This window comes from Lepisma saccharinum, chromosome 2 (genome assembly GCF_977018435.1).
Source record: "Lepisma saccharinum chromosome 2, izLepSacc3.1, whole genome shotgun sequence".
NCBI classification, from domain to species: Eukaryota; Metazoa; Arthropoda; class Insecta; order Zygentoma; family Lepismatidae; genus Lepisma; species Lepisma saccharinum.
The window spans coordinates 119519987-119546802 of NC_139230.1; the positions used below are offsets into that span (position 1 = coordinate 119519987).

The window sequence follows — 26816 nt, forward strand, 5'->3', positions numbered from 1 at the left end:
TAAATTACAATCCAGATTTCACATCCACGGTAAACTTCTATCTTTGCTAACAGACATTCTGCATGCACGCGAGCAGCGTGTTATCCTCCCTGGCTCCTCTTACAGCTTTCTACCCGTCCTGTTCGGTGTCCCCCAGGGGAGTGTCTTAGGCCCACTTTTGTTCCTTGTTTACATGGATGATCTGCCCGACAGACTGTCTTCTCTTCCCATAAATGTACTTCTCTTTGCCGATGACTGTAAACTCTTCAATGAAATATCATCGGAACGCGATTCACTGATCCTTCAACAAGCTCTTACAGAACTACTTGTGTGGTGCCGCCAGTGGAAACTTGAATTGAATCCTCAGAAATGCTCCTGCCTCACCATTTCCTTAAAAAGGAACAAACTGATCTCTCTTTATACTCTCGAAAACTGTCCCATCAAAAATCTTTCCTCTTAAAAATATCTTGGTGTTATCCTAGATGAAAAACTAAACTTCAATGATCACATTACATATACTACTAAACGAGCCATGCATCTCCTTGGTATTCTGTACAGGTTCCCTGAAATCCAAAATCAATCAGCCATTAGCATATTATTCAAATCCTTTATCTCTCCCATTCTTGAATACTGCTCCCCCATCTGGACTATGGCTTCTAAAACTAATCTTTCCAGGCTTGATTCTGTCCTCAGCTTTTTTCTCGCAATTGCTCGCCACAGAATTCCTTTTCTCAGACACCTCCATAAAACAAATATTATGTCTATTTTAAAGATCCAGTCACCACACACTCGTCACGAACTAGCAGAAATGAAATTTTTGCATAAAATCATTAATGGCAAAATTAAAACTGAATTCCTTGTCAAAAATTGCATCTACGAGTACCCGCACGGCCAATCCGCAACGTAAAGCTCTTTCACATTCCCGCCACACGGCTCTCTCTCCTGCAGCGGTCTCTTTACTATAGGCTCCCTCACTTATATAATAACCTGCCTGTTAATACCGATACTTTCTTGTCAGAACACATTTTCCGACGATCGCTAAGAATGTACGTGTAAAAATTTCTTTTTTTCGTCTGCCATCTTGTATTGTCTTGTTTTGTTGTTGTTATTTTTATTTTTATTATTGTTTTTATTTTCTTCTTGTTGCTACAGTTTCAGTATAAAATGGTCTTTCAGTACTGTATCTGAAACTTTAATTAAATAAATAAATGTGCGGCTGTGAAAAAGGAAAGAAAGATATAGAGAAAGAGTCAAAGAGATAGAGGAACAAAGCAGAAAATAAAGACAAAGCAATTGAACACAACACGAATCATTTGTCGAGCAGATAATTGAACAGTAAACTGTCTCTAGAAAACAAATTTGAAATGATCAAGGGGTCCCTTGTTCGAGACTCGATGGAACGTTTGCCTACGAACATCTCAAATTCGCCCCATTAGAGTACATTAGAGAACCAAGCGCCTAAAATAATTAACATTTTTAATTAAAATAGAAGACATTAATTATGTTGCAATAAAATATTCTTCTTGAATATTTTGAGATCAATATATATTTTTACAGTAAACCCCTGAACACATTCACCCATTTACAATACATAAGCAGTCTTATTTAACGAAGTAGATTTGCAAGAGATCTTAAAAAGAAAAAAATTCCGAATGTACAAGCTTTTTATTTCAAATGTTCTATTTGTAAAAGGTTCCACTTCCGATATGATATTTAGAGATCGATGACACGCTTCATAAAACAAAAATAGAATTTACTGAAAACTAGTCATGTAGAAGTCATGCATTTTCTTCCATGTTTGTCCTGCTTCCCCCTTTTCATGAGTAGTTTACAAATTTGAAATTTTCGTTAACAAATTTACAGCGCATGTCCTATAACTTCGACACCTCTCTTTCGGGGGGGCACTAGTGTCACTTCTGGTAGGCTTAACCTGAAATATTACAAGCATAAATTAGAACATAATTCTAATAAACATGTCGTCAGGACGAAATAGTCACAATAATAAACACGATGAAGCTGCTATGTTATCTTGTTGTATTTAGTATGTGACTGCATCCCCAGAAAATATTCTCATCCTCTCCCACTCTACACCCTTTTTTGCCTGGCATCATCACTCGCATTACTACACGGAAAGAAGAAATTGAAATAAAGAAGAATATGGAAAGAAATACACGAAATGTAAAACACCACAGCGCTTATCCTTCCTATCGTTACGTATCCCTCATTTTCATTTTCGAGTTACGTGTAGCTAGGCAGCCTGACAGGAAGTATAGGAAAGTGTTAACTTCAGCACCAGCTCAGCGAAAAGCATTCGCCTATATTTGCAAAGGAAAATTGATGAGAGAGAGAAAGGGGAGGAGTTTTGATTAGGAGGAAGGCAAGTTGGATCTGGCTCGGGAGAGAGAGAGAGAGTTGGTCTTGGGTTTTGAAGAGAGGAGGAGATTGGTTCGGAAGTAAGAAAAGGGTTTTTTTGAGTTTTGTTGTTGTTGAGTTGGTGTTTTAAGTCCACTTTATGCACAGTAAGGCTAATCGGGACTGGACCTACAGTTTAAAGTGGGATCCGAACCACTTGTGCCTCCACCGGGTATCGAACCCGGGACCCCTTGATTACAAGGCAAGGACGCTACCACTGCGCCATGGGGGAGGCTTTTTGAGTTTTGGAGAGAGGAGAGGGAGTTTGGTTTTGAAGGAGATTCAGGCTGGATGCAGACTTTTAAAAACTTGTTTGGAAGTGGAGTGCAGCGAAGCTGAGTGATAATTTAAGAGGCGAACTTGAGCAAGCGAGTGACAGTTACTTTACAAATCCTTCGGTCCACGCTTCTAAAGAGAGACAGGTAATATGCTTTTCTAATGTCATCCTTTGCCAATGCAGACTTAAGGTCATTGTAACCCAAATCTAGAGAGTTGCCATTCTATAAAGGGTTCTGTAAATTTAAGTTTATTCAGGTACCTCCTGCAGTTAGCAGATGCAGCCAAGCGAGAGCTTACGGGCTACCGCTAACCCCAGATTGAAGAATAAGTACTTTCATCTAAAAGGCTCCAAGTTTGATCCCCGAACCTTCCTTCTGTTCACCTGTGTCACAAGACGTGGTGCAGGTGCGGAATTTCATCAATTTCGATACGAAATTTGATGAAAATTAGCGTCATTTACCCCCTCCCTAACCCAACGATTTGGCTTTTCTTTTTACACAAAACCCTTTTAACAGGAGATTCACCCTTTCTTCCAAATTACAGTAATTAGTGTACTATCAACGATAACTAATGTTATTTCAAATTGCATGTATTCGAGCTATCTAAATTTACATTGGTGAACGTGAAAGTCTTATATAGAAATTGGCAGCGACGATACGAATGTTAATTATGTAAGATGTTGAAATTTGAGTCACTTCCCACCCTGATAGGCTAATCACCGCTGCAGTCACGCGCAATACATTGCGGAGGACAAGAAAATAGAATGTTTTCTTCCATAGCCGCGGGCGATCTGGGTACAGCCCAGCGCCCTAGCTTCGTCGTGGTTGTCCGCGTCGGACTGGCACTATTGTATCGGGAGCGTCCGTCATCCCGCGTCGCGGAAGGTGTTGTCGGACTTTAGGGAGGCCCATTTTGCCAAAAATGCGGCCGGCCCAGGGACGTCCTTGGACGTTTCCCTATCGCTTCGCTCCTGGTAGACCTGTGGTTCGCTCGCGAACCCGGTACCCCGACTATGACAGATCTCCCATCTGGAAACTTTTCATCATTTCCAGGATTTAATCTACTCTTGAAAAGTGCAAATTCAAATTTGATGATCCTTTGACGCAAAATTTAGAATGATTTTTTTACATGACTTTTGTACGTGATTTATGTGATAAGTGATATAACAGTGCAGTAAGCTACAGAAATTATGTGAACGATTTTTTTTACATTTTATGTTCGCGATAATTTTGCTCAGATCATGTTTCAGTTTTACCTTTCACGTCTTTTAATTAATTATATCCTTAACTAAAAGTTAATAGTAAGATTATCGCTAAGGAGGAAAATAATTTAGTCTTGACTCCGATTCATTTGCACTATGTATTCACTGAGTCCAGCAGCGAGTATGCTGTGTCATTTTTTCTTTGTTGTTTATTAATTAAAGTTTTTTAAAGTTAACATTTTATTTTCGTTAAATACTGACCGTAACTTGTCGATGATCAAAAATGCATGAGCTATAAACTGTTCAGATTATTGCCAAGAGGATATTAATTTTAAATAAATGTAGTTTTGGGAACGAACAAGGTTCCGCGGTCTACTCATTTATATTCGTAATGCCACAATGCTCCTAGCTCCTCAAAGAAGGATGCTTAGCTTCAGGAGATAGTGGAGGAATTCACGAGTCAGTCGTTTTGCCTTACGTTACCTTAATTAATGACTAAATTGTTTTATTAAACTATGTGTTGACATGTGAAGAAATGAAACGCTTATTATATTTCTGGCAATGAAGCAGGCATTATGTCCGCTACTGTACGCCGGTCGTACGTAGTTAGAGTGACGCTACCATTAGTTCAGAGTATAAACCGCTCGATTAATTAGTGGATTCTGGTTTAGAAAGAAAAGGTGCTTTAGTTATATGCATAAATAGGCCGAGAAATGAATAATGATGAATAAAGCGCATATATAGATAAATAAAGCAGTCTGCTAGGGCAGAGTGTAAGATGTTTTAAGCCAGTGAATAGGCTTGTGATATGAAACAGTACGTACACATATTATATATATATTTCTGTTTCAAGCACCCAAAAGTTAGGCAAAGCCAACTTATAATGATTTAACTGGACACAACTAAGAGAGCACGGCGCGGATGTTTCTCACATGTTAACGAGATATTTTTTGTTGATGTTATATTTTTTACCCTCTCTGAGCTATTGCTTTGATGGACAGTTGAATATTCCTCCTACGCATTCATTTTATAGCTCATGACAAATGTTAATACCTTAAATTTCATGTGTATTTATATTAAATCTATTGTTCAAACTTGAAGCGGAATTATGATATTTATATTTCGAGTTACGGCATTCATCAATATCAACGTTCCTTAGCGTTAATTAACAGATTTGATTTCGCGTGCTTACCTAATCACGACGTTAATCACTTACTCACTTAATAACAGATAGAAGTTACAGATTGTTTAAATTAAGATAAAATTTATTATCAATTTTCATTAAATAATGTTAAAGTTTTGCGAATTTGTACCTATATTTAGAATTAATAAAGGAGAATCTTGTACGCCTTCCCCCTTAAGACCTCATCGTGTTTACATTCAGTCAGACCCTAAACAAGCGGAGGATAAGTAGGAAATTGAGCAAGCACTAGCACATGAGAACGCGTTTTAGCAGTCACAGAGGTTTTGTAACATCATCTCTGTCCATCACAAGGACACGAATAACAGGCAACAGCTATTTGGGCGATTTTACGAAAGGTATTAATTTTATATGTGAATTTTTATTGGTTATTAAACACATGGTTGAACTTTACTCAATTTATTTGCCAATTATGCACACTAGTTAGGCGGAAGAGTGTGACGTTCACAGGGCGACGTTAGAAGTTTATGAAATGCGCATTTATACAGTGAGATTTATCAAGTAGCTCCACATAATGAATAAACGGTGAAAATACGAAATAATATGTAAATGCGCTTAGTGAATACCATTTTCTCCAGTTACCCAGGGATCCCAAATAACTGGTGAAAGTACCTTCTGCTATCGGCAGAATGGCGATAATGTCCAGTCTGAATAAAGACTTTAGTAAATGTTACGTATATATAAATATGCAAAGCATATTTTAATAGAGACCCGTGAACAAAATGTTTTCTTGACTCTTCGTGTGATATAAAACTAGTAATGGTTGAACTCTATTCACATAATTAAGGCATTATATTTTTCCCCCTTTTTGCCCACCCACCCTATATATATTTAGTTCCAAAGAGAATAGTTGTAATTTGCATTAATATAAAATAATAGGAAACGCATAGCTATGATATCCTTTTAAATATGTCAATATAGAGCTCATATCACGCCTAATTAAAGAGAATTCAGCGCACTAAGTGGTCCAAAAAGGATTGCAACCTTTTCACTTTGCATAGTTTGTTAGTAAATATAATATTATATCTTAATTTCCCGTCAGTTCAGGCGTTATCATTTTCGGAAATATTTTTCGCAGCGTTTCAGTATCCGTATGTACTTTGCATAAGGTATTAATAATAGCGATCTTTGCCATATGTTTTCTTAATACGATTATTTTATTGTGTTCTCGTTTCCCGTGCTAAAAGCCTGTAAAAGAAAAGTTTAAAATACAAGATTAGCATAGGACTGAATGACCCTGATAACGATTTCATTTCATACGGAATCATTGTTATGATCAAGTTGCATAGAACCGAACAAGATACATTCACAAATGTGTAGTCACGTTTGTTACGTAACGACACGCGCTTGGATCTTTGGCGCATGTATGTTGTGCATCCACTATTTCTTTCTGTCCAGAGCGCCGCGATGAATCCGAGCTGCAAATAAAGAATTTGCCCCCCCCCCCCCTTTCCTCCCTTTTCCACTCCAGATTTCCAGTGAAGCTTCGTCCCATCCCGGCGACTCAAATTTCTTGCAAGTTAATTTCCTCCATTCCCTTTTACCCGCGTCAGTTAATTCCAGCAAACTCCGAAGGCTGCGATTCAGCGTTCCCATACATCCAGTAACCTTGGATAGTTCCGGCCGAACGATGAAAATTGATACAATGACAGGATTGCAATATGACAATGCACAATGGATAACTCCGCTCCTTTTCCAAGGAACTGACTCTGAGAAACGATACATCTCCCATTACTTTTTCCTGACTTCGCATAATCTGTTGCCTAGCGGCGACTCTATTGCTCTCACAGCCGGACAAGATCGAACCATGTTCCAGCATGCTTAGCTTTTAGAATTTCCCCACCCCAGAATTCCCCCCCTTCCCCCGAGAGTTATTCTGACGTCATGACTTTCTTGCACTTCGGGTAATAACTCGATCCAGCGTTCGACGTCGAAACATCAATTCCAAGTTGGCACTTCGAAATCTTCATACATCTAAGACAAAAATTCAGTACTAATAATGGTGAACTGTTGGAGTTATTTAAATAAAGCATTCAGATATATAATGTAGTATGAATATGACAAGTACTTTGACAATTTATTTTTGCTGATGAGATTGTTCATATTCGTCAATAAATAGACACGACAATTGAGATGAGGCATGTTCAATTACATTTTTAGTTAGTTTACTAATTTATCTTCGACTAGTACCTAAGGGTAGTACGTCATTATTGCGTCACTTCAATTCCTTTTACGTCACCTACATAATTAACATTTGAAGATAAATTCAAAGCATTTGGTTCCGCTCATTTACTTTTGCTTATTATCACCTCTTTAGATTTAGAGGCAATTATTGCAATTTTGTTAGCCTTCAATCAATATTTCCACCACGTTTACACTCCCGTAATGGTAAAATAATGTCTCACATCGTGAACCTTCACATCTTTAGCATATCAGTTATTTAAAATTAATTTACATTCTTTATTGCTTTTTATTATTAGTTATTATATTTTATTTGACATTAGGCCCCATTTTTAGTGATTTTGTACCTTTATTTGAATAGCATACTCTGGGTTATTGTGATTTTAAAGAATGTATTTTGAAACCTTTCCCTGTTCCTTTTTTTAATTGGCCACCTCATTCATATCCTCACCTAATAATGTCTCGTATCTCCATGACGTCTACATCGCATAGCAGAGACTTCCTGAGACGCCTTCAACTTGGAATTCTACGCGCCGGTGGCCTTCAGAGAGCAGCTCCATTTACCATCGCCTCTCAGTTCGTGGAGTCAACAATTTCAGTTTTCACCCGGCATACATAAACCCGCCGAGTACTTCGCATTACCTCCTCGAACTCAGGACTGCATAGCGACCGTCGGCCGATGGGATTTGTGCCAGCCACCAGAGCACACCTACAATTTTGTCCCATTTCTACGCTCCGGCCCTCAAGATGCAGCGGATACACACCCCCTTTACCCAAAAGTACTGTCTTTATTTCCGCTGGAATTCCAGTCAGAACTACATTCCAGCTCAAAGTGATGCAGTGGATGAACACTTTTCCCGTCATGGGTCCCAGCCTACAAGTTTCAAGTGGCCAGAAGAAAACATGACACCTTTTACCCCATCTTCAGTCTCCTTCGATTTGTTTACCATTCAGACGCCCGTACGCAGCAAGACCAGCTTTACTTTCATGTACGGTCCCCACCACAAGTATGTTACCATCTTCGAGTGCAGGCATATGCAACCCGCCAAGCACACCTACTTTAGCTGTTACTTCTACAGCAAGGCAGACTTTACGAGACTAGGTTCCCTAGTCCGGTGAACAGCATTCTCCCCTGGATGATGAATTCTACAGTACAGTTAGCCGCACAAATTAATCCAACTGTTTCTTCCTTCTGTTCACCCGCCGATCTTCAAGATTTACCCCTCGCCTCATCAAACGTCCCTCACCCAGAATTTTACATCCAGTGGTACAATCATGAACACTTCTCGTTCCTTAAACTACAAAAGGACCGATATTCTCACGTGATGATTGGGATGTAAATTGTGACCCCCTCGTTCCGGTTTTCGCAGTTGCAAACACTTTTGCACGGACTCCATGGAATGCAGTGGATACTACACGCAAGTGCTTTCGCGTGTTTTCAGAACATTCCGGACCTTACATAGGAACTTTTACGCCATACAGCAAGGACTGTAGGATTTTATTTTTTTTTACTAACCAAGATATACACATATAATGGACATTTGATGTTGATATTCCACTTATTATATATTTGTAGTGGCCTAAGTTGGGTTTCTTTACTTATCACGTGTGTATTCAAATATCTACTCATATTTAATGGACGGTGTTGGACAATTTTGGTATTTTAATACATAATGCAGTATAGCATTATTCACTATAATATGATATATTTTCAACAATCTTTTTCTCTCTCATTTTTATTGGAAGATGGTACTTATATCTTCTATACATATATTATTCTCTCAGAGAGATTCAATGGACGGAGAAACTTGCGTGTGCTTCGATACAATATACATTCGATACATATACCAGGATCCTCTTATATTAGTGCAAATTGCCTTGCAATTTATTGTGTCGTGAGCTGTTGCTCCCATACTCCTAATGTTTTGGTGTTAACCCCCCCTCCCCCACATGCTTAGTGGGTGGAGACACAACTTATGGCTTTGGCCATTCTGACGTCAGTTCAGCTGACAAGTGAGTTCAGTGGTGTGTGTTTGATGTATCAACATCTTTTTCATGGTTCTCTGACCCTAGCTGACATTACCGCTTAGCTCGTGTTGATAAACATTTCTTGGAAGCCAATGTATGCGTGCTCAGCTTAAATATTGTAGTACGCACGCGTTCATTTCATTCATGCAAGAGACGAACGAAATATGGCATTGGACTTCTCATTTTTGATTGCCATCTCGGCTTTTAATTTTAGTTTGCTCCCACAGAGCTTTTGTCTTGATCTTCGATAGTCCAAATTAGATTACGACTTGACACCTCTCAACCGAATCTAATTTTGACTGCATTTTTTTCCCTCCCCTTTAGTTTTAGAGTTAGTCTGTAGTGTTCATTTTCACTGATGTGAAATGTATTTTTATTTTTCTTCACTAAATAAATAGACCTTCTAAGGGACTGTATTGGCATAACCGGCACTGTACCTGCAACTTGTCTAAACGTTTTAAAAATTCAAAGGAATTTTTTCGCCCAGCTGGATACCGTTACGTATCCCTCATTTTCATTTTCGAGTTACGTGTAGCTAGGCAGCCTGACAGGAAGTATAGGAAAGTGTTAACTTCAGCACCAGCTCAGCGAAAAGCATTCGCCTATATTTGCAAAGGAAAATTGATGAGAGAGAAAAAGGGGAGGAGTTTTGATTAGGAGGAAGGCAAGTTGGATCTGGCTCGGGAGAGAGAGAGAGAGTTGGTCTTGGGTTTTGAAGAGAGGAAGAGATTGGTTCGGAAGTAAGAAAAGGGTTTTTTTGAGTTTTGGAGAGAGGAGAGGGAGTTTGGTTTTGAAGGAGATTCAGGCTGGATGCAGACTTTTAAAAACTTGTTTGGAAGTGGAGTGCAGCGAAGCTGAGTGATAATTTAAGAGGCGAACTTGAGCAAGCGAGTGACAGTTACTTTACAAATCCTTCGGTCCACGCTTCTAAAGAGAGACAGGTAATATGCTTTTCTAATGCCATCCTTTGCCAATGCAGACTTAAGGTCATTGTAACCCAAATCTAGAGAGTTGCCATTCTATAAAGGATTCTGTAAATTTAAGTTTATTCAGGTACCTCCTGCAGTTAGCAGATGCAGCCAAGCGAGAGCTTACGGGCTACCGCTAACCCCCGATTGAAGAATAATTGCTTTCATCTAAAAGGCTCCAGGTTTGATCCCCGAACCTTTCGAGGTTCATCCTTCTGTTCACCAGTGTCTCAAGACGCTATGTATCCATGCGCAAGGAAATTACCATCAAGTTTTCTTTTCCAGTTTCCAGTATGCATGGAATTCATAGAAATATGTTGGTAATATTACACTCCCAAAAATCAGGAGTTAAGCATACTCTTAAATTGTGATGAGGATCATATTTTTATAAGCAATTTTTAATGATAATTTATCTGTGCCGCGCATAATGCAACTTATTAATATCATCAACTGCAATAAAATATAATCAATTTCGCTGTAATTGCTGTTTTACAATGGACAAATCTTAATGTATTTCCCATTATTTTCTTGCATGAATTAAATTCTTATTTACTTGAAAGTGGTATTAATATAATCGTTGCATAGAAATTATAAGTTTCACCAAGGTTTTAGAAATTAGGAACACAATAGTCATATTTATAAATGTAAATCGGTACCAAATATATTCAACTTGAACATTTGTTATTTATTCGTTTCCCCAGTAATATTCAGAGGAACTAGTCAGAATAATAATTGTTGTTATTATCAATTAAAGGTATTTGGTACATTCATCCTAAGGATATTAGAACTAGATCATTCAAATGGTTCCTGTACGATGTATAAGACAAATATACCAGTTCAAGCAAATTCCAGGTGTAAGAGGGATGGTTTTAATGGAGAGTAATAAGTTGCAGTTTATAGTAGTGGCAAAATCAGTTAGAACAAGGAGGGCTTAAGAGGCCGATATGTCCCACAGGCCATAGCTTGGCTGTCCCTGGAGTACAGTATACAACATTTTTCTTTCTACCGATGTATTCCTTGGATATGAACTGAAAGAAGCTGGTTTCGTCGCCTTTACCATCGAAACAGCCGAGATCCGAAATCGAAAGGAACTATTTTCAGTGCACCCTACATCAGAAACGGCATGCCAGCGAAGAGTAAAGTCGGACAAAAATGTTTTACTGATCTAAGAACTCAGATAACATTGCATACATAATAGGTGAATTTATGCTAAGAAGCTGAAATTTCATCTATTACTCTAAATTTCCAAGGTTCTTTAAACTTTAAAAAAAATCTAAAAGAAGTGCTCCCCTGTAGTTAGCATCACGCCATGAAGGCGTTTAGGGTGTGTGGGGGTAACGCCCCACATTTTCTTGATCCGGTCGTGAGTGGGGGTGATGTGATCAGCATCACGCCCCTGACTACCTTTACCCCCAGGGTTTCCCCCAGGTACCCACGTCATTCGACGCTGGGTGGGCACCGGGACCGCTTCCAACGTTAGAAAAGTTCCCGGATTTTAACCGGCCGGGGATCGAGCCGGGGACCTTTAGCATGGTAGTCAGACGCATTACCGACTGAGCCACCGCGGCCTTAAAAAAATCTAACAAGAAAAAAAAATAGGGCAATGTGGGTCTCCTCCAATGTTGAAAATTAAGTATTTGCTGTACTTGTTTTTGGCATAGTACGCAATTATTATATTTTATTTCAACAAATAGGACCAGCTCAAGGACCGGCGACCAGAGCAACTGCCCGGGCCCTGTAATCAGGGGGAGCCAAACAGAGGGCTCACCCCCAGAGTAGCTCCGAAACCTTATTTTTGGTTACATAAGTGTGGCTATTATTTTAAAAAAAAGATTTGGACTTTTGCAGAGGAGAAATATTTGAAGTTACTGCTGTATAACATTAGTGCATTGCAAAATCATGTAGCAATTTAATCTAAGAGATTACTGTTATTTTGATGTCATTATGTAGTTATGCATAAATGTGTTCTACAACAGTAACATTTAAAATAATTTTAAAAAAGGGCTATTATCTTTCGTCATTAAAACAGTAAACATATAACATGGTCGTGTTATTATTTTAGGAAGGTGGAAATTGTGGGAACCAAGGTAGAAGGTTGGGAGTTCAGTGTGGATTGGACAGTAGGGGGCCCCAAAAATGCATCTCGCCCGGCTGAAAATTTTATCTTGAACAGCTCCTGCCAACAAAGCAATTATCAACTTCGCATTTATCATTCGGTACGTGAAGATGCAAATGACACAATACCTTTAGAAGGAAAATTGTTTCTTGCATGAATAAAGTTGTGAGCAAATACAGTTGTGATCAGCCATTAATTCTACTCCGATGTTTGCTTTTGGTATGGGTCTGCTAATACTCTACAGAATAATTAACACTTTTGGAACAATGGTTTTAAAACAATAATACAATTACAGAATACTTACATTTTATCCATTGAGGCAAAGCTTGGGAAGAAATTGTAACTTCACTACATTCCTTCTTCATTCCATGCCCAAGATTCGGCATCTTCATAAATGTCAATGTTTCATTTCCATTCCATCATTGGATGGTGAAGGCAAAGGTTCGCGAGTTTTTTGAAGCTCGTTTTCAGTCGGGTACCTCATCCCAGAAATCTGAAAAATATACAAAGATGGATCTTAATCAAATGTCAAAAGTATTAATTTTATTTTAAAATTTCTATCATCCAAGTTGAAAAATGTATTCCTTACTCTTACAAATATTCACAAAATATCTACAATACTTCAAATCTCAAACATGTAACCATTTTATCGTACCAATGAAAATGGCCATTCACATTTCATACAATCAGAAGCTCACATTTAAAATTCTGAAATTAAACACTATTGTCGACTCGTTGTCTGAGATTGTTGAGCGGAAGTCTCAATATGTCGCATCAAAATGGCATCAAAAGGTTCTCGAACAGCACTGGTCTGAGAATAGGACTGTTTATTTTTCTTCTATCTCAATTTCTATTTATTTTTTTTAATGGCTATTTCAATCCGCATTTCAAGTTTTGATTGATCGATCGATGTTATAAGGATTAACCATGATAAGATTAGAATCATTATGGGCCATTCATAAAGAAACACCCATGACAGGGCAAGTACTCGAAACCAGAACCTACGGCGGTGACATGTCGCGTCGACCACTCAACTCACTCAGCCACCTTTACGACCGGACTCTGATTTTCCTTCATGAATATCAATAGATGATTTTCATCTAATGGTCATTACATTTCATGTTCGCTGCGAATAGTCAAACGAGCAGGAAAGGGGCGTGTAATATGAAGCATGCAAAATACCAGGATAAAATAAATGAAAATTAAGTAATTGGCTTCAGTTGTCTTTACGGTTTGGTTCTGGTGTATTTTAAAATGTGAAAATACATTTCTGTTTATACTTTCATAGTTTAATCCCAGTTCCGAACCACGTTTTATGAATCAATCTCGAGTAGCAGAAGGCGAATGTTTGTATTGTTCAAAATATTCTGAATATCGATATGTATGTGTATCTTTCTGAGTTGGGAGTTTTCCACCAATGTTCCTGTAACGAGCGGCAAACCTGATGGGTAAAGGCAACCAATCAGTGCTGTTGGTCACATCACCTCTACAAATGAAAGATATTCTAAATTTATAAATGTTTGTGGGCCAATCTCCACATTCCCCACTTATGATTACATGCATGTTGCCGTAGCAGTATAACTTTTACCTTATGTACGTGTGTGTGTACGTATCTAATAATAATATATTTATTTTACGTGATGAACACAATTTAAAATCAGGTACATCACTATGTCTAGATTGGTCATACAAAAATAAAGAATTGAATACATAGCTACAAAATAATACAGTAGATCATTCAATTTTATATATCATCAAAATTCAAATTGTAGGTTTCAACAAGTTTAGTTACTAAATCTCTGGTCTTATTTAAACATGTAAGAACTGAGATATTTCTCTTTATATCATCTGCATATAGTAAACATGTGCTAGATTTAAAACCTAAAGTAACATCATTGATCAGAACAGAAAATAAAATTGGGCAAAGAGGCGACCATTGAAGTACTCCACAAAATATTTATTTTCTAGAGGAAACTGTTTCAACAATTTTAGCAGAAAAAGTTCTATTTACTAGAAAGCTGGAAAAAACATTTCAGAAATGTTTCATTTCTTTATTTGCTTTCAAAATAAAATTAGGTATGCTATCAGGACCTATTGAATACCCGCCTTTTAGTTTGTTAATTGTATCACTTACATCCTTTTCCAAGATAACATTTATATCAGTTATGTTGGTGTATGAATGAAGATTAATATTTTTTACATTTACATGACTTCTTCTTGAGAAAAATTTGTAAAAGATCTCACTAAATGCATTAGCAATATCATATTCATTGAACCGTACATTATTATCATAAATAATTTCAGTGATAGTATTTTCTCTCTGCCTTCTATTAAAGTGAAACCATAAAGCATGCCTGCCATTATTAACATTGTTTTTAAAGGAAGGATAGTATTGCTTCTATACATTATAATATTCCCTTTTAACATCTTTCCTTAATTGGGAATAAGTACTGTAATATTCACATCTATTTGTAAGTTTAAATATATCGTGATATCTTCTCTTTTTATTGATCATTCTATTTAATTTTATTGTCATCCAAAGGAGCTGATTGTTTGTTCTTTTAACTTTTGAAGGAATATTGTTCTTTACTATTGTATACACATTGCTACTCAGTTCTATAACAGATTGCTGTACATCATGAGATATTTCACCCATATATGGTAAAGTTATCAATTGACGACTAAAATTGGTAAACGCTGTAAGTTCCACAATAATTCAAACACCGTTTTCCACGTTAAAATGTGAAATGTACCATGCTTTATAATGTGGTAAACGTGAAATGTGGCTGGTAGCCCTCTAAGTAGTTCAAAGGGCGTGTAAAGAGGTCACTAGTGTGCAAGTTCTTAAGGGCTGATGTGCGGAACGATGCGATTTCCCAACACTTTCGCTTTTGGCACTTACAACGTTTACCACTTGTAGTCCTCAATTCATTATAAACACTCACATAATCACCTCTAGCAAAATTAAGACATGAATGATGAATATGATGAATACTATTTTCCCTTGTGTCTGTATTTTCTCTTCTAAACATATCCAATTCGAAATAAAATGAGAAAGGTTGATGAAACTTGTCAATTTTAGATAAAGGATGTTCATCTAAACTTATATTACGTGTGGGAATGTTAGTGAGAAGAAGGTCTTAAACATTAAAAGGCAGTGAAGGGTGATTCAAAATCTGAACTAGATTTAAAAGTGTTGCAATTTCAACAATTCTTTCTGCCTTCCTCTTAACATAATAATTAGAGCGATACAAATTTTCAGTAACCCAGTCAATTCCACCAGCATTAACATCTCCAACTGAAATTATTTTATGGTGTTTCAATAACATATCTTGAACTACCCAATCAAAGTAGTTTGTGAACAAGTCACAGTTTAAATCAGGTGGTAAATAATGCAATCCTATTATGGTTGGGTAGGAATTTTTGGACATTAATTTTACTCAAATTACATCTAGTTCTGTAAGAGGTGATTTCAAAATCATAAACTGAACCTTATTTTTAATAAATGAAAGACAGCCACCACCGCCACATTTTTGTTTCTTTAAATCAAGATTTCTATCTTTTCTTAGTGACCTGTACTGTCTCTCTCAAAAGTTTTAGGACAACAACATTTTAAACTAGGCAACCTAATTTACGCAAGTCGTTGGTGGGTTGTGTGTAGAGTTAGGCTTAATTTTAGGGTTGCCACATTCACAATAGATATTTATGTAATACGCGAAAGAAATGAAAACAAGTATTATTGTATAACATTATTAACAATATCAATATTATATCGCAAATGACAAAAATTTTTCTGAAAGAAAAAAACTGGGTTTTCTAGTATTTCATCGCTGATGAGCCTAAGGAAAGGATAAGAGGTTAGAGGAAACGAAAGGTGACAAGGAGAGGAGAAAGAGAAAGCGAAAGGACAAGAGGAAAGAGAGGATAGACGAGGAGAGGAGAAGTAGTGAGAAGAAAGGAAAAAGATTCGAAGAGAGATGAGGAAAATGGAGCAAAGAAGAGAGGAGGAAACCAAGAGGAGAGGAGAGGAGGGGAGGAGAGGAGAGGAGACAAGAAGAGGGGAGTGGAGAGTAGAGTAAAAGAGAGAAAAAGGGAAGAACGAAAAGAAGAGGACAAGAGAGAAATGGAGACAAGATGCGAGAAAAGTAGAGAAGGTGATATGGGATAAAAGCAGAGGAGAAGGAGGTGAGAGAAGAATAATAATAAGAGAAAAGTAGAAGAGAATGGGGAGGAAAGGAGAGAAGAAGTAGCTGGAGAAAATATCGTCTCGGCGTCAAGAATTGATGCATTGATCAAATTATCGACATGAAACACTCAATAACATTTTGAAATTTATTGGAGAATGTATAAGATTGGTGCAAAATGCATTTTGGCTGAGTTCGGAGCAAGATGAAATCTTTCACGTAAGATCTTTGATTTTACCTGCGATTACACCACTAAAAACATAAATGTAATTTTAATATTTATAAGAATTATCCAATTTTTCTCGACTTCTCGGTTCGTTGAAATGAAGATGTTGTAATTTAATATTTCCCCTCCCCCATCGTTAATTCCAAAATGAATAATTCCGTTTCACACGGGGTGGACAATGAACACAAAGGGATATATCTACAACTTACGAAAATGTTCTGCCACCCGAGAGCTTTGAACCTACGACCATCAGGTTGACTAATCCTTAACGATAAACACTACCCTACAAGCTTTTGCTCCTGAAAGCAGGTAGAAGGAGCTGACCAATGTGAAATGTAGTTGCAACCCTCCCCCTGCATGTAATGTCCAAAGAATACTTGTTTGTAACAAAGAAAACGAAGGTATAACGAATCGGCGAAAACATTTAACGGAGAATTGCGTATGTTGGAAACTTATCATTTGTTTTTTACACGATTTCTTTGAGGAAGGGGCCATACCCAAAATTTTATATATATACAGGGTGTCGCAAAACTCTTTCAACAACGCTTGGGTGCTGGTAGATATCATAAAACAAGTAACTTTTCCCTATAATGTTTACCCCAAAAGCGCTTACTTTTAGCGCTATAAGCGCTTAAAATCTATCCTGTACGTATGCAACCCAACACAGAAAACGCTTGCTCTCAACTAACTACCAGGGGCCCGTGGCAGGGTTGCCACTAGCGTTCCTCGTTAAGGGAGACAACTTGAAAACAACAACTTAGGAGTCTTGCCTGAGCAAAATCCAAAACATTAATGATACTTGCGATGTTGTAAGAAGCAATGCCAGTATATATAAACTGACCAAGACAAATAAAGGGCAGACTGAAATTCAAGATTACTCATTCTAAAATATCTCCATAGTTGACTGATTGATTTGGTTTATTTTAATTCGCTTTTCTGCCACCTTTGGCTAATCCCGAAGATGAGGATGATATGATGAAATAACAAATGACACCAATGTCTAGGCCAGGATTTATACCCGAGACACCTGGCGCCGTAGCGAGCTGTGCTAACCACGTCACCACGGAGTGTTTTGTGTGTCATCAATCTCAACAATTTCAAAGGACACGTGAAATAGGGGAAATCCACGAACGAGCAAATGTAAACATGATGTGTTTGCTGCCTCGTTTCGAACACGCAGACTGTAATGTTATTACAATTTATTTATTAGAAAGTTTGTGAACTAGCGCAATTGCGAATCGAGTTCGTTATAAAAAGCAGGCAAACCTCTATACTGAAAAGAAACATAAATATCCCACAGATGAATATTCTTGAGCCAGTTCGGTGACTGAGTACGTTTAGTGATCAACACATGATATCTCTACCGAATGTTCCGGACACAAGTTCCGACCTGGACAAAGGTGTCACTGGATCTTTCGTCCTCGTATTTACTATTTGCCTGAAAGTGCAGAAAAATGACGTACAATGAGAAGAATAGAAATTCACCAGAATTATCCCGGAAGTTCATCTAGATGTCAGAATCTTGCTCGTTTGCTACAAGACGTTGTTTCCATTGTGAACTAAAAGTTGACATTTTGGTGCCTTCCGAAAATGTTACTCTTACATTTAAATGTTGATATCAACTTGCTACAATGAATGATAAATATGTACAAGTTTTGACGTGTAATCAATGGTTTCCTTTTTATTAATTTTTTTCACGTTCCATGATAAGAATGCAAATAAAAGACACAAAATGAGAAAACTAATTCCCACACATGAAAAGAGTGTAAATTACGAGGATTTCTCTTGATGTAAGAATATAATACGATATCGTGAAGTGCAGAACAAACTAGTACAGGCAGTATGTACCGAACGTAATGTAATTCATTTCAATGAAATTCTTCCTACAACTTCTTTAATAGAGCATTCAAGATGAACCAGTTTGAGTGGAGAGAAAGCGAGAGAGAGAGAGAGTTTTTAATTCGCATGTTCCTAGTATTGCAAATAATCTTTGGAATTTTCTTGAACCCCACTTTTAAAACACATAATTTTTCTTACATGCATATCAGTTGTCGCTAAAATTTATAGGTTGCCACTGTTTTCTGTTGGCTATTTGTGACCTTGGCCTCATAACGCTTTGCTCTGTGTTTCTTACGCGGACGCTGTAGACGCCAACCCCCAAGGTTTCTTCGTATTGTGGATGATGTTAATGATAACACCGATTTTCCGAGAACGAGCCATTCTGTTAGAGCATACAGACAGAGCATACAGCTATGTCCAGGTACGTACAGCTGGAGTGAGTTACACCTTGTTTCCTGGTCAAACAGACACGGCATAATCTGCCACGAAGCCTGACGAAGAGGACAGTGTATTTCTCAAGAATTGCGCCAAATCTTACTTTTTGCGATTACAGCGCCAGCTATCACAAATCCAAAAAAAAAAAGTTTCAGACAAAACCTATGTATTTTTGTCTGAAGAATCCGATTCTACAATAAAAAATTGTGGTTTCCATTTGAGATGTTACAGTTGCCCTTCGCCCCACCCCCAGGATATGGGGTGGGGGTGGAGTTTGGCATCATTGGATGAGCCCCTTCGAGACAAACAATTTTCATTCAGAACTTTTTTTTGATCAGATGCGTACTTTTCGAGGTATTTCGTTGTGTCAAGCTAAAAAACTCACCCGGTATATATATATAACAAAATAATAAAATAAATAAATAAAATAATAATAATAAAATAAAATATAATAAAACAAACAGCTTTTAAAGAAATCTGGTTCCAGAAACACTCGTCAAACTTCGACCTTGCAAAATGTAAGCAAACAGGTGAACGTGAAAGAAACAGTGCAAGGTCAGAATCCATCTAATAGATTAGCAGTGCATCACAATGATTTTCTTCAGAGAGCTCTTTTCGTGACTCGACATCATCCCGAAGTCTCAAATACTGACCTTCAGTAATACATTGTCGAAACATCCGTAAAGACAACAGTATATACAAGGCTGGAAACTAAATACGACTCTTAAGCATCTTTTCATGTAGCTGTTTCCCAGGATGACTATGATGTATTATTCGATGAATATGTCTGGCCTAAAGGGAGTAAAAGGTTTTATGGCGCTTTGGAAAATGACAATATAGTTGCCAACAAAAACAGAAGTGTATCTGATACAAATTGTAACAGTAAGTCTGGAGAAATCACAAATCCAAAAATCTAAGTTGTTCTTCCTTTGGTAATAATATGATTATATATTTCTATCAGAATATTAGAGGAATAAACACCAAATTTCAAACATTAGTAAACAATATTAATATTGAAATATATGATATAATTTTTCTTGCAGAAAGTTGGTGTAAACAAGATAAATATTATTTTATACATAAAGATCCTATGTACAGTGTCTCTCAAAAGTTTTAGGACAACGACATTTTAAACTAGGCAACCCAAATTACACAAGGCGTTGGTGTGTTGTGTTTAGAGATAGGCTTAATTTTAGGGTTGCCACATGCACAATATATATTTATGAAATACGCGAAAGAAATGAAAACAAGTATTATTATATAACATTATTAACAATATCAATATCATATCACAAATGACAAAATTATTTCTGAAAGAAAAAAACTAGGTTTTTTAGTATTTCATCGCTGATGAGCCTAAGGAAATGATAAGAGGTTAGAGGAAACGATAGGTGACAAAGGAGAGGAGAAAGAGAAAGCGAAAGGAGAAGAGGAAATGTAGAGGAGAGAAGAAAGAGAGGATAGACGAGGAGAGGAGAAGTAGTGAGAAGAAAGGAAAAAGATTCGAGGAGAGATGAGGAAAATGGAGCAAAGAAGAGAGGAGGAAACCGAGAGTAGAGGAGATAAAAACAGAGGATAAGGATGTGAGAGAAGAATAATAAGAAGAGAAAAATAGAAGAGAATGGGGAGGAAAGGAGAGAAGAAGTAGCTGGAGAAAATATCGTCTCGGCGTCAAGAATTGATGCATTGATCAAATTATCGACATGAAACACTCAATAACATTTTGAAATTTATTGGAGAATGTATAAGATTGGTGCAAAATGCATTTTGGCTGAGTTCGGAGCAAGATGAAATCTTTCATGTAAGATCTTTGATTTTACCTGCGATTACACCACTAAAAACATAAATGTAATTTTAATATTTATAAGAATTATCCAATTTTTCTCGACTTCTCGGTTCGTTGAAATGAAGATGTTGTAATTTAATATTTCCCCTCTCCCATCGTTAATTCCAAAATGAATAATTCCGTTTCACACGGGGTGGACAGTGAACACAATGGGATATGTCTAAAACTTACGAAAATGTTTTGCCACCGGAGAGCTTTGAACCTACGACCATCACCTTAACGATAAACACTACCCTACAAGCTTTCGCTCCTGAAAGCAGGTAGAAGGAGCTGACCAATGTGAAATGTAGATGCAACTCTCCTCCTGTATGTAATGTCCAAAGAATACTTGTTTGTAACAAAGAAAACGAAGGTATAACGAATCGGCGAAAACATTTATTGGAGAATTGCGCATGTTGAAAACTTTTCATTCGATATTTGTAGAGGTATACTTGCATGAACTCGAGTGGGAAAAGGGGAAAAATTATTATGTCCTGAATTGCCACAAATATAAAGAGTTATTTCATCAATATTTGTGAATGTCTTTGAAGCAGTACACAATTATCGTTAGAGTATCATAATTCACGATCTTCTGCATGAAAATATCCCTTTGAACGTCTGGTCAATTCATTAATTTGTTTTTAAAAATATATAAATTCCAGATGCAGAACAATGTAGCCACTTTACACTTCAATTACAAATAATGGTACCATGCTCTTGTTTAATAAAAGGGGAAATATGCTCTTTTAAAAGAAAAACGATAAAACACCAAGTTTGGAGGATCGAACCTGGGACCGCAATCAATGCTTTCAATAACTCTTACCAATACACTACGCCCTTCGTTTCCCTTGGAGCAACAATTCTTAATCATTCTCTCGCCTCAATATTGTAAACGTTATCCTGCCAAAGAAAAGTTCAATACTCTGCTCCGCCGCTAACAAGCTCCAAACACCTCGCGACTGTGGAGAGGCACTCGCTTAACAACGAGACCTCACGGTTCGTAACGGAACAACATCAACTGCAGTCCGCATTGTCCCTTTGAAAGAAAAAATAAGCCCACAACCCCCCCAGCGTTCGATCTACCATAACTAGGAAAACCTTTGCAACTGATTCGCGAACCAAAAGGCATAAGAGCCCTTGCACGTATAAACAGACATCAACCACAGATAAATAGAATCACATAACCTAAGGGAAATCCTAGGAAATCCTAAAGCCTAGGTACACACATAAGCAAAAGCATTGTACTAATCCAACTGTCTCATTTTTCAGAGATATGCATCGGTTAACAACCCTCATCATCCTACTGTCACTCACCCTAACAACCTTCCTTTCCAAAGACACAGACCACGTGCAGAATATCACCGGACTGTACCTACAAGAATTTCCAGAAACGATACCATACTACTACACTATCCCACTATATTATACAATCAATATGGAAATTCCCCAAATTAACAAATCTCATCAACCCTACATAAGCTAACATGCTCACAATCTGACCCTAACCCAGCCAACTGCCAACTTTCCAACGAGTTTCCAACATCTCGAGTACAGAAGCGAACAGTACTAGGATTTATAAGCTCAATCGCTAGTACTGTTGCGACATCGCCACAACAAACAAATCAAACCCTTATTTCAAAATATACACCAAATCGAGGAAACGGTCTAAACATGAACCTCAATTACAGTACAATCACATATTTTACCAAAACATAACTGGTGAAATAAACTCCTTTCAGCACCAGTTTCAAAATATTCTTGGTGATTACAATAAACATGCGCGAATTTTGGCCTTAAATAAAGACGAACTCATTTCCAAATTCCAAAATTTAACCGACGCAAATTTCCTACAATTACAAGCTATCCTCACTGAATTTATAACGCATATACTACAGTTAAGTCAATTCCTCCAAATTTTTTAATATGAAGACGCTATCAATAACTGCAAACATCACAGGCTAATCAAATACATCCTCCCGAAGGCAGTTTTAAGCAAAGATTTGACTAAAATTAAAAATAATATCGTCTCTGAAAATGTGACTTTGCTATACCTCACAATCTCATTGATATATACTACCAGATCCCAATTACCCAATGCAGAGTTTCTAATAGTATTATCAATCCAGAACTAAAGATGCCGATTGTCTCACTTCAAAAGAACTATAAGACATATAAGGCTACACCTATACCATTTCATTTTCAAAACTTATATACCATGCGCTATTTCACATTCACCCTCCTATATTGCTATAGATATTAACGAAAATGTGGTAACAATAACTGGAACGGATCTTGAGAATTGCCAGATCAACATACAAAAGTTATGTCTATTACCATCCCACACAGGGAGGCATGATGGAAAAAACTACTGCTTTTCCAAATTAATCCATTCCACAACTGTAGCGGACACCATGGACGCCTGTGCATATGTTTGCCATCACACACATTAAACTGATGTTATTAAATTAGATCTTAATGTGTATGAGATAATCAACCCCCTCCCACCATAACTTTAAAATACGCCAACGCACCTTCAGCAATATAAACATCTTGACATATAAAAAAACCTGGGGCTATAATGCTTCACGTTGCCTGTAGCACAGATGTAATAATCACCAAGGATATTCGAATACACCCTATTTCCCCTTGTGGACTCGATCCCTCCGCCACACACCGATCAATCCACGTACTCCCCGCTGCATGGACCAACAACCTAAACATCCAGATAAACGCCCACTATAAAATCTCTCCTACTCTAAATCGACCAGCCTATACCACCCCGACTGGACTTTACCCATTCCTCATCTCAACATAACACAATGTAAGACCTTTAAAATACAAACCAAACCCCCCTCCTCCTTCATAGAGATTTTCCAATCATTATTAGCTTAATCTGGCTATCTATTATCACTTTCTTTTATATCAACACAAAGTTTTTCATATCATCCTTTTTTTTCTATGCCTATGCAAAGCAGACGCCTTCGACCATAAAACCACTACGGAATATCCGGGACATGCTTCATCATACGCAGCACTTATCATTCTATCCGTTATCTTAATTACTCTCTGCCTAGCATACACATATTACAAACTATGCACAAGCTGCTGCCATTCATGTCTCCGCCCAAAAAAAAAAAAAATCCGCCTTCCACCCTAACCGAAAACGTAACCTTATCGTAAAGGTTGCAATCTTATCAAAAAGTTGTGAAGCGTCTTGCCCAATGCATCCAGATAAACAATGTATTATGTATGAGATTTGGAACAGGTGCAAGTCGCTAAGTGCGAAGATGAAAATAGTTAAATTGATTTAATTAATATGTCTGTAATCATAAAGGTAACCCGAAAAAGAAAATCGACATGCTAATGTTGCTGTTTGGTTCCGTACTTCCTTTCTCAGTGAAGATACCCTCGATGAAATTGTGAATCATATTTTAATTATCCTGTGTTATTATTAAACCAGCCTGTCTTTTTTGGAGGAAGAACTGCAACGATATGTTGTAAATTTTCTCCCAAGCCAGATTTTCAAATACAGGTGTATTATTTTATATTTAAATCATTTCCGAGAGCCCCAGTTACAACCTCGGGTGCAGATGAAACAGGACTGCTTTAAAGAAATAGTGCGTATACATTAGTTTCGTCTGCGTTTTCTGTGTTTTCAGCACAGCTTCAGCTTCATTACAGTTCTTGGAATCTTTATGACATTTGCAATATTTAAAAATATCGTATAAATTCAACATTTCTTTCATACCAGCCAGGATAACACTCTGCTATTACGTACTACGAACTGAGTGTAAACAAAGATTTATCCTACACAGAGGATATATTGGAAGCGACACTAGCGCTCAGGTGGTAATATTAATCGCGAATAGGTGTGTTTCACCTACGTCACAAATTGTTGCATTGTGGGATCGAGCAGCACCCCTTCAATAAGTAAATTATAATAATTACGTCAATTGAAAGAATCATTATGATTTCTCAAGTCACCAAATTTCCCGACGAAGAGCTCATTAAAGCTGCGGAAGAAGTTCTCAGGGATTCGCATGCGAGGAACAATTTCACCGCCGTCGATACAGTCCAAACAATCTGTTCTTGCAAGTTAGAGATATGCCTAACACTGTACTCAGAGACCCTGCCTTGACGTCACATATATCAGAATCACAAATATGTTGATAACCAACTTTCTAAAATTCAACATCGTATTTTTGATATATTACAGGGTAACGTGTCTATTTTGCAATATCTAATCTCCATGATACTGGCTCTCCGTAAAGATCACGACGATCTTAGAAATCGGGTACGTAGGGATTTGAACTTCAAGCGGCAGTCAGCACATTCCAGCCCGAAAGCAAGGGGTGTTGAATTCATCGCATATGCCGCTCAGCGCTCTCAAGTACTTAAGGAAGTCGAGGGTCTTTTGTCTCGTCAGCACGAAATTCAGGGCTCACAGACGATCGAACAGAGTTCGAGCGATACGGTTCCCGTTCCAACCGAGAGCAAAGTCCAACACAGGTTGACGTCGGACACGAGCAACATTAACATCATAACAGCTGATATCACAAAAGCAGAAGCAAATGTTTTGGTTTCGGCTTGCAACCCTGATTTCCTACGTATCGGCGGAGTAGTTTTAGCTTTTTCTAAAGCACGCGGACAGCAACTGGACAAGGAACTTCAGACCCAAAACACAACCTGGTGACGTCAGAGTTGCCCCAGCGTATAATAAACCTGCTAATTATATTTTTCATTCCGTCACTCCAAACAACCAAGACCCTGAAATTTAGCGAGAATGTTATGCCAACTGCCTACATTTACTTTTAACTTTAGGACAAATATCCATTGTTTCCCACACCTAGCTACAGGCGCTTTCGGCTTTGATTCAGTAGCCGCAGCCAAAACTGCCCTTTCATGTGCAAAGAAATTTTCAGAAGAACATTCTAATGAAATAGACGATATCACGAGTTGCACTCATTCAAATTTTGACAAGGAGATATTTGGAGGTGAATTCAAACAGCTGTTCTCGTGTTCGGAACTTAAAGATAAAATGAGAGGACGACGTGCAAGAAAGAAGAACCCTAAACAAGAACAAAATCTTAATCTTGTTACTTCAGTTACTAGTGCACAGGAAGGTAACGCTGGAATTTCAGAAACAATCCAGAAAATCACACTTCCTCTAACAAAAATCAACAAACTTTTCTTCGTTGGCATAACTGTAGGAAACAAGCAAATTCCAGTGCCTTTAGATTCAGGTAGTACAACAACTATCATGAACAGGCAAGACTTATCTCGAAATATCAAGGAAGAACAGAAATTACATGTCTTAATAGCTTTTAATAATTCAAAATTTTCAGTAACGAACGAAACTGACTTAAACTTCAAATTGGCCGATCAACCTCTTCTACACACGGTACTTCTGTATGAAGTGTCAGGAAATTTCTACATTTTGGGGAATGATTTTCAAACAACACATATAGCTGTCATAGACACAAATAGACGAACCTTGCAAATTACTCGTTTTGGCTCCCCAAAATTACAAGAAGAAAAGAATGCTCAGCAACATGTACAAAAATTATCCAAAATCGCCGCGGAGCGTCTAGAACAGTGTATCCAACCCCCCAACAAAACACAGGAGGAAGTAAAACTAAACCCTAGAGAACAAGCGGTGGTAAAAATACAGCATAGAAATTGCACAACCAGCGACAGTAGTGTATATTAGACCCAATTCCCAGATTTTCATCTCCTAAGGAAACTTGCATCCCTGCCTGCCTCATGCATGAACACGAACCACATGTCCTCATTACAAATTTTTCCAATGATCCAGTTACCATTGCGACATTCACGACGATAGGGAAAGCTGATGTTGTCTTGGAAATAATTGGCCAGCAGGAGAAGGTACTGCCGACCCAAGGACGGAACCAAAGTGGAACCCAAAAAAGGGGATAACGGCG

General features: G+C 37.6%; 1 non-coding gene across 1 annotated transcript; it reads right to left on the reverse strand.

Moving 5' to 3' along the window:
- Window positions 1–2551: 2551 nt before the first annotated feature.
- TRNAT-UGU (transfer RNA threonine (anticodon UGU)) lies at window positions 2552–2626 on the reverse strand. The gene has a single exon. It is a non-coding gene; the product is annotated as a tRNA-Thr (tRNA).
- Between the last annotated feature and the right edge of the window lie 24190 nt (window positions 2627–26816).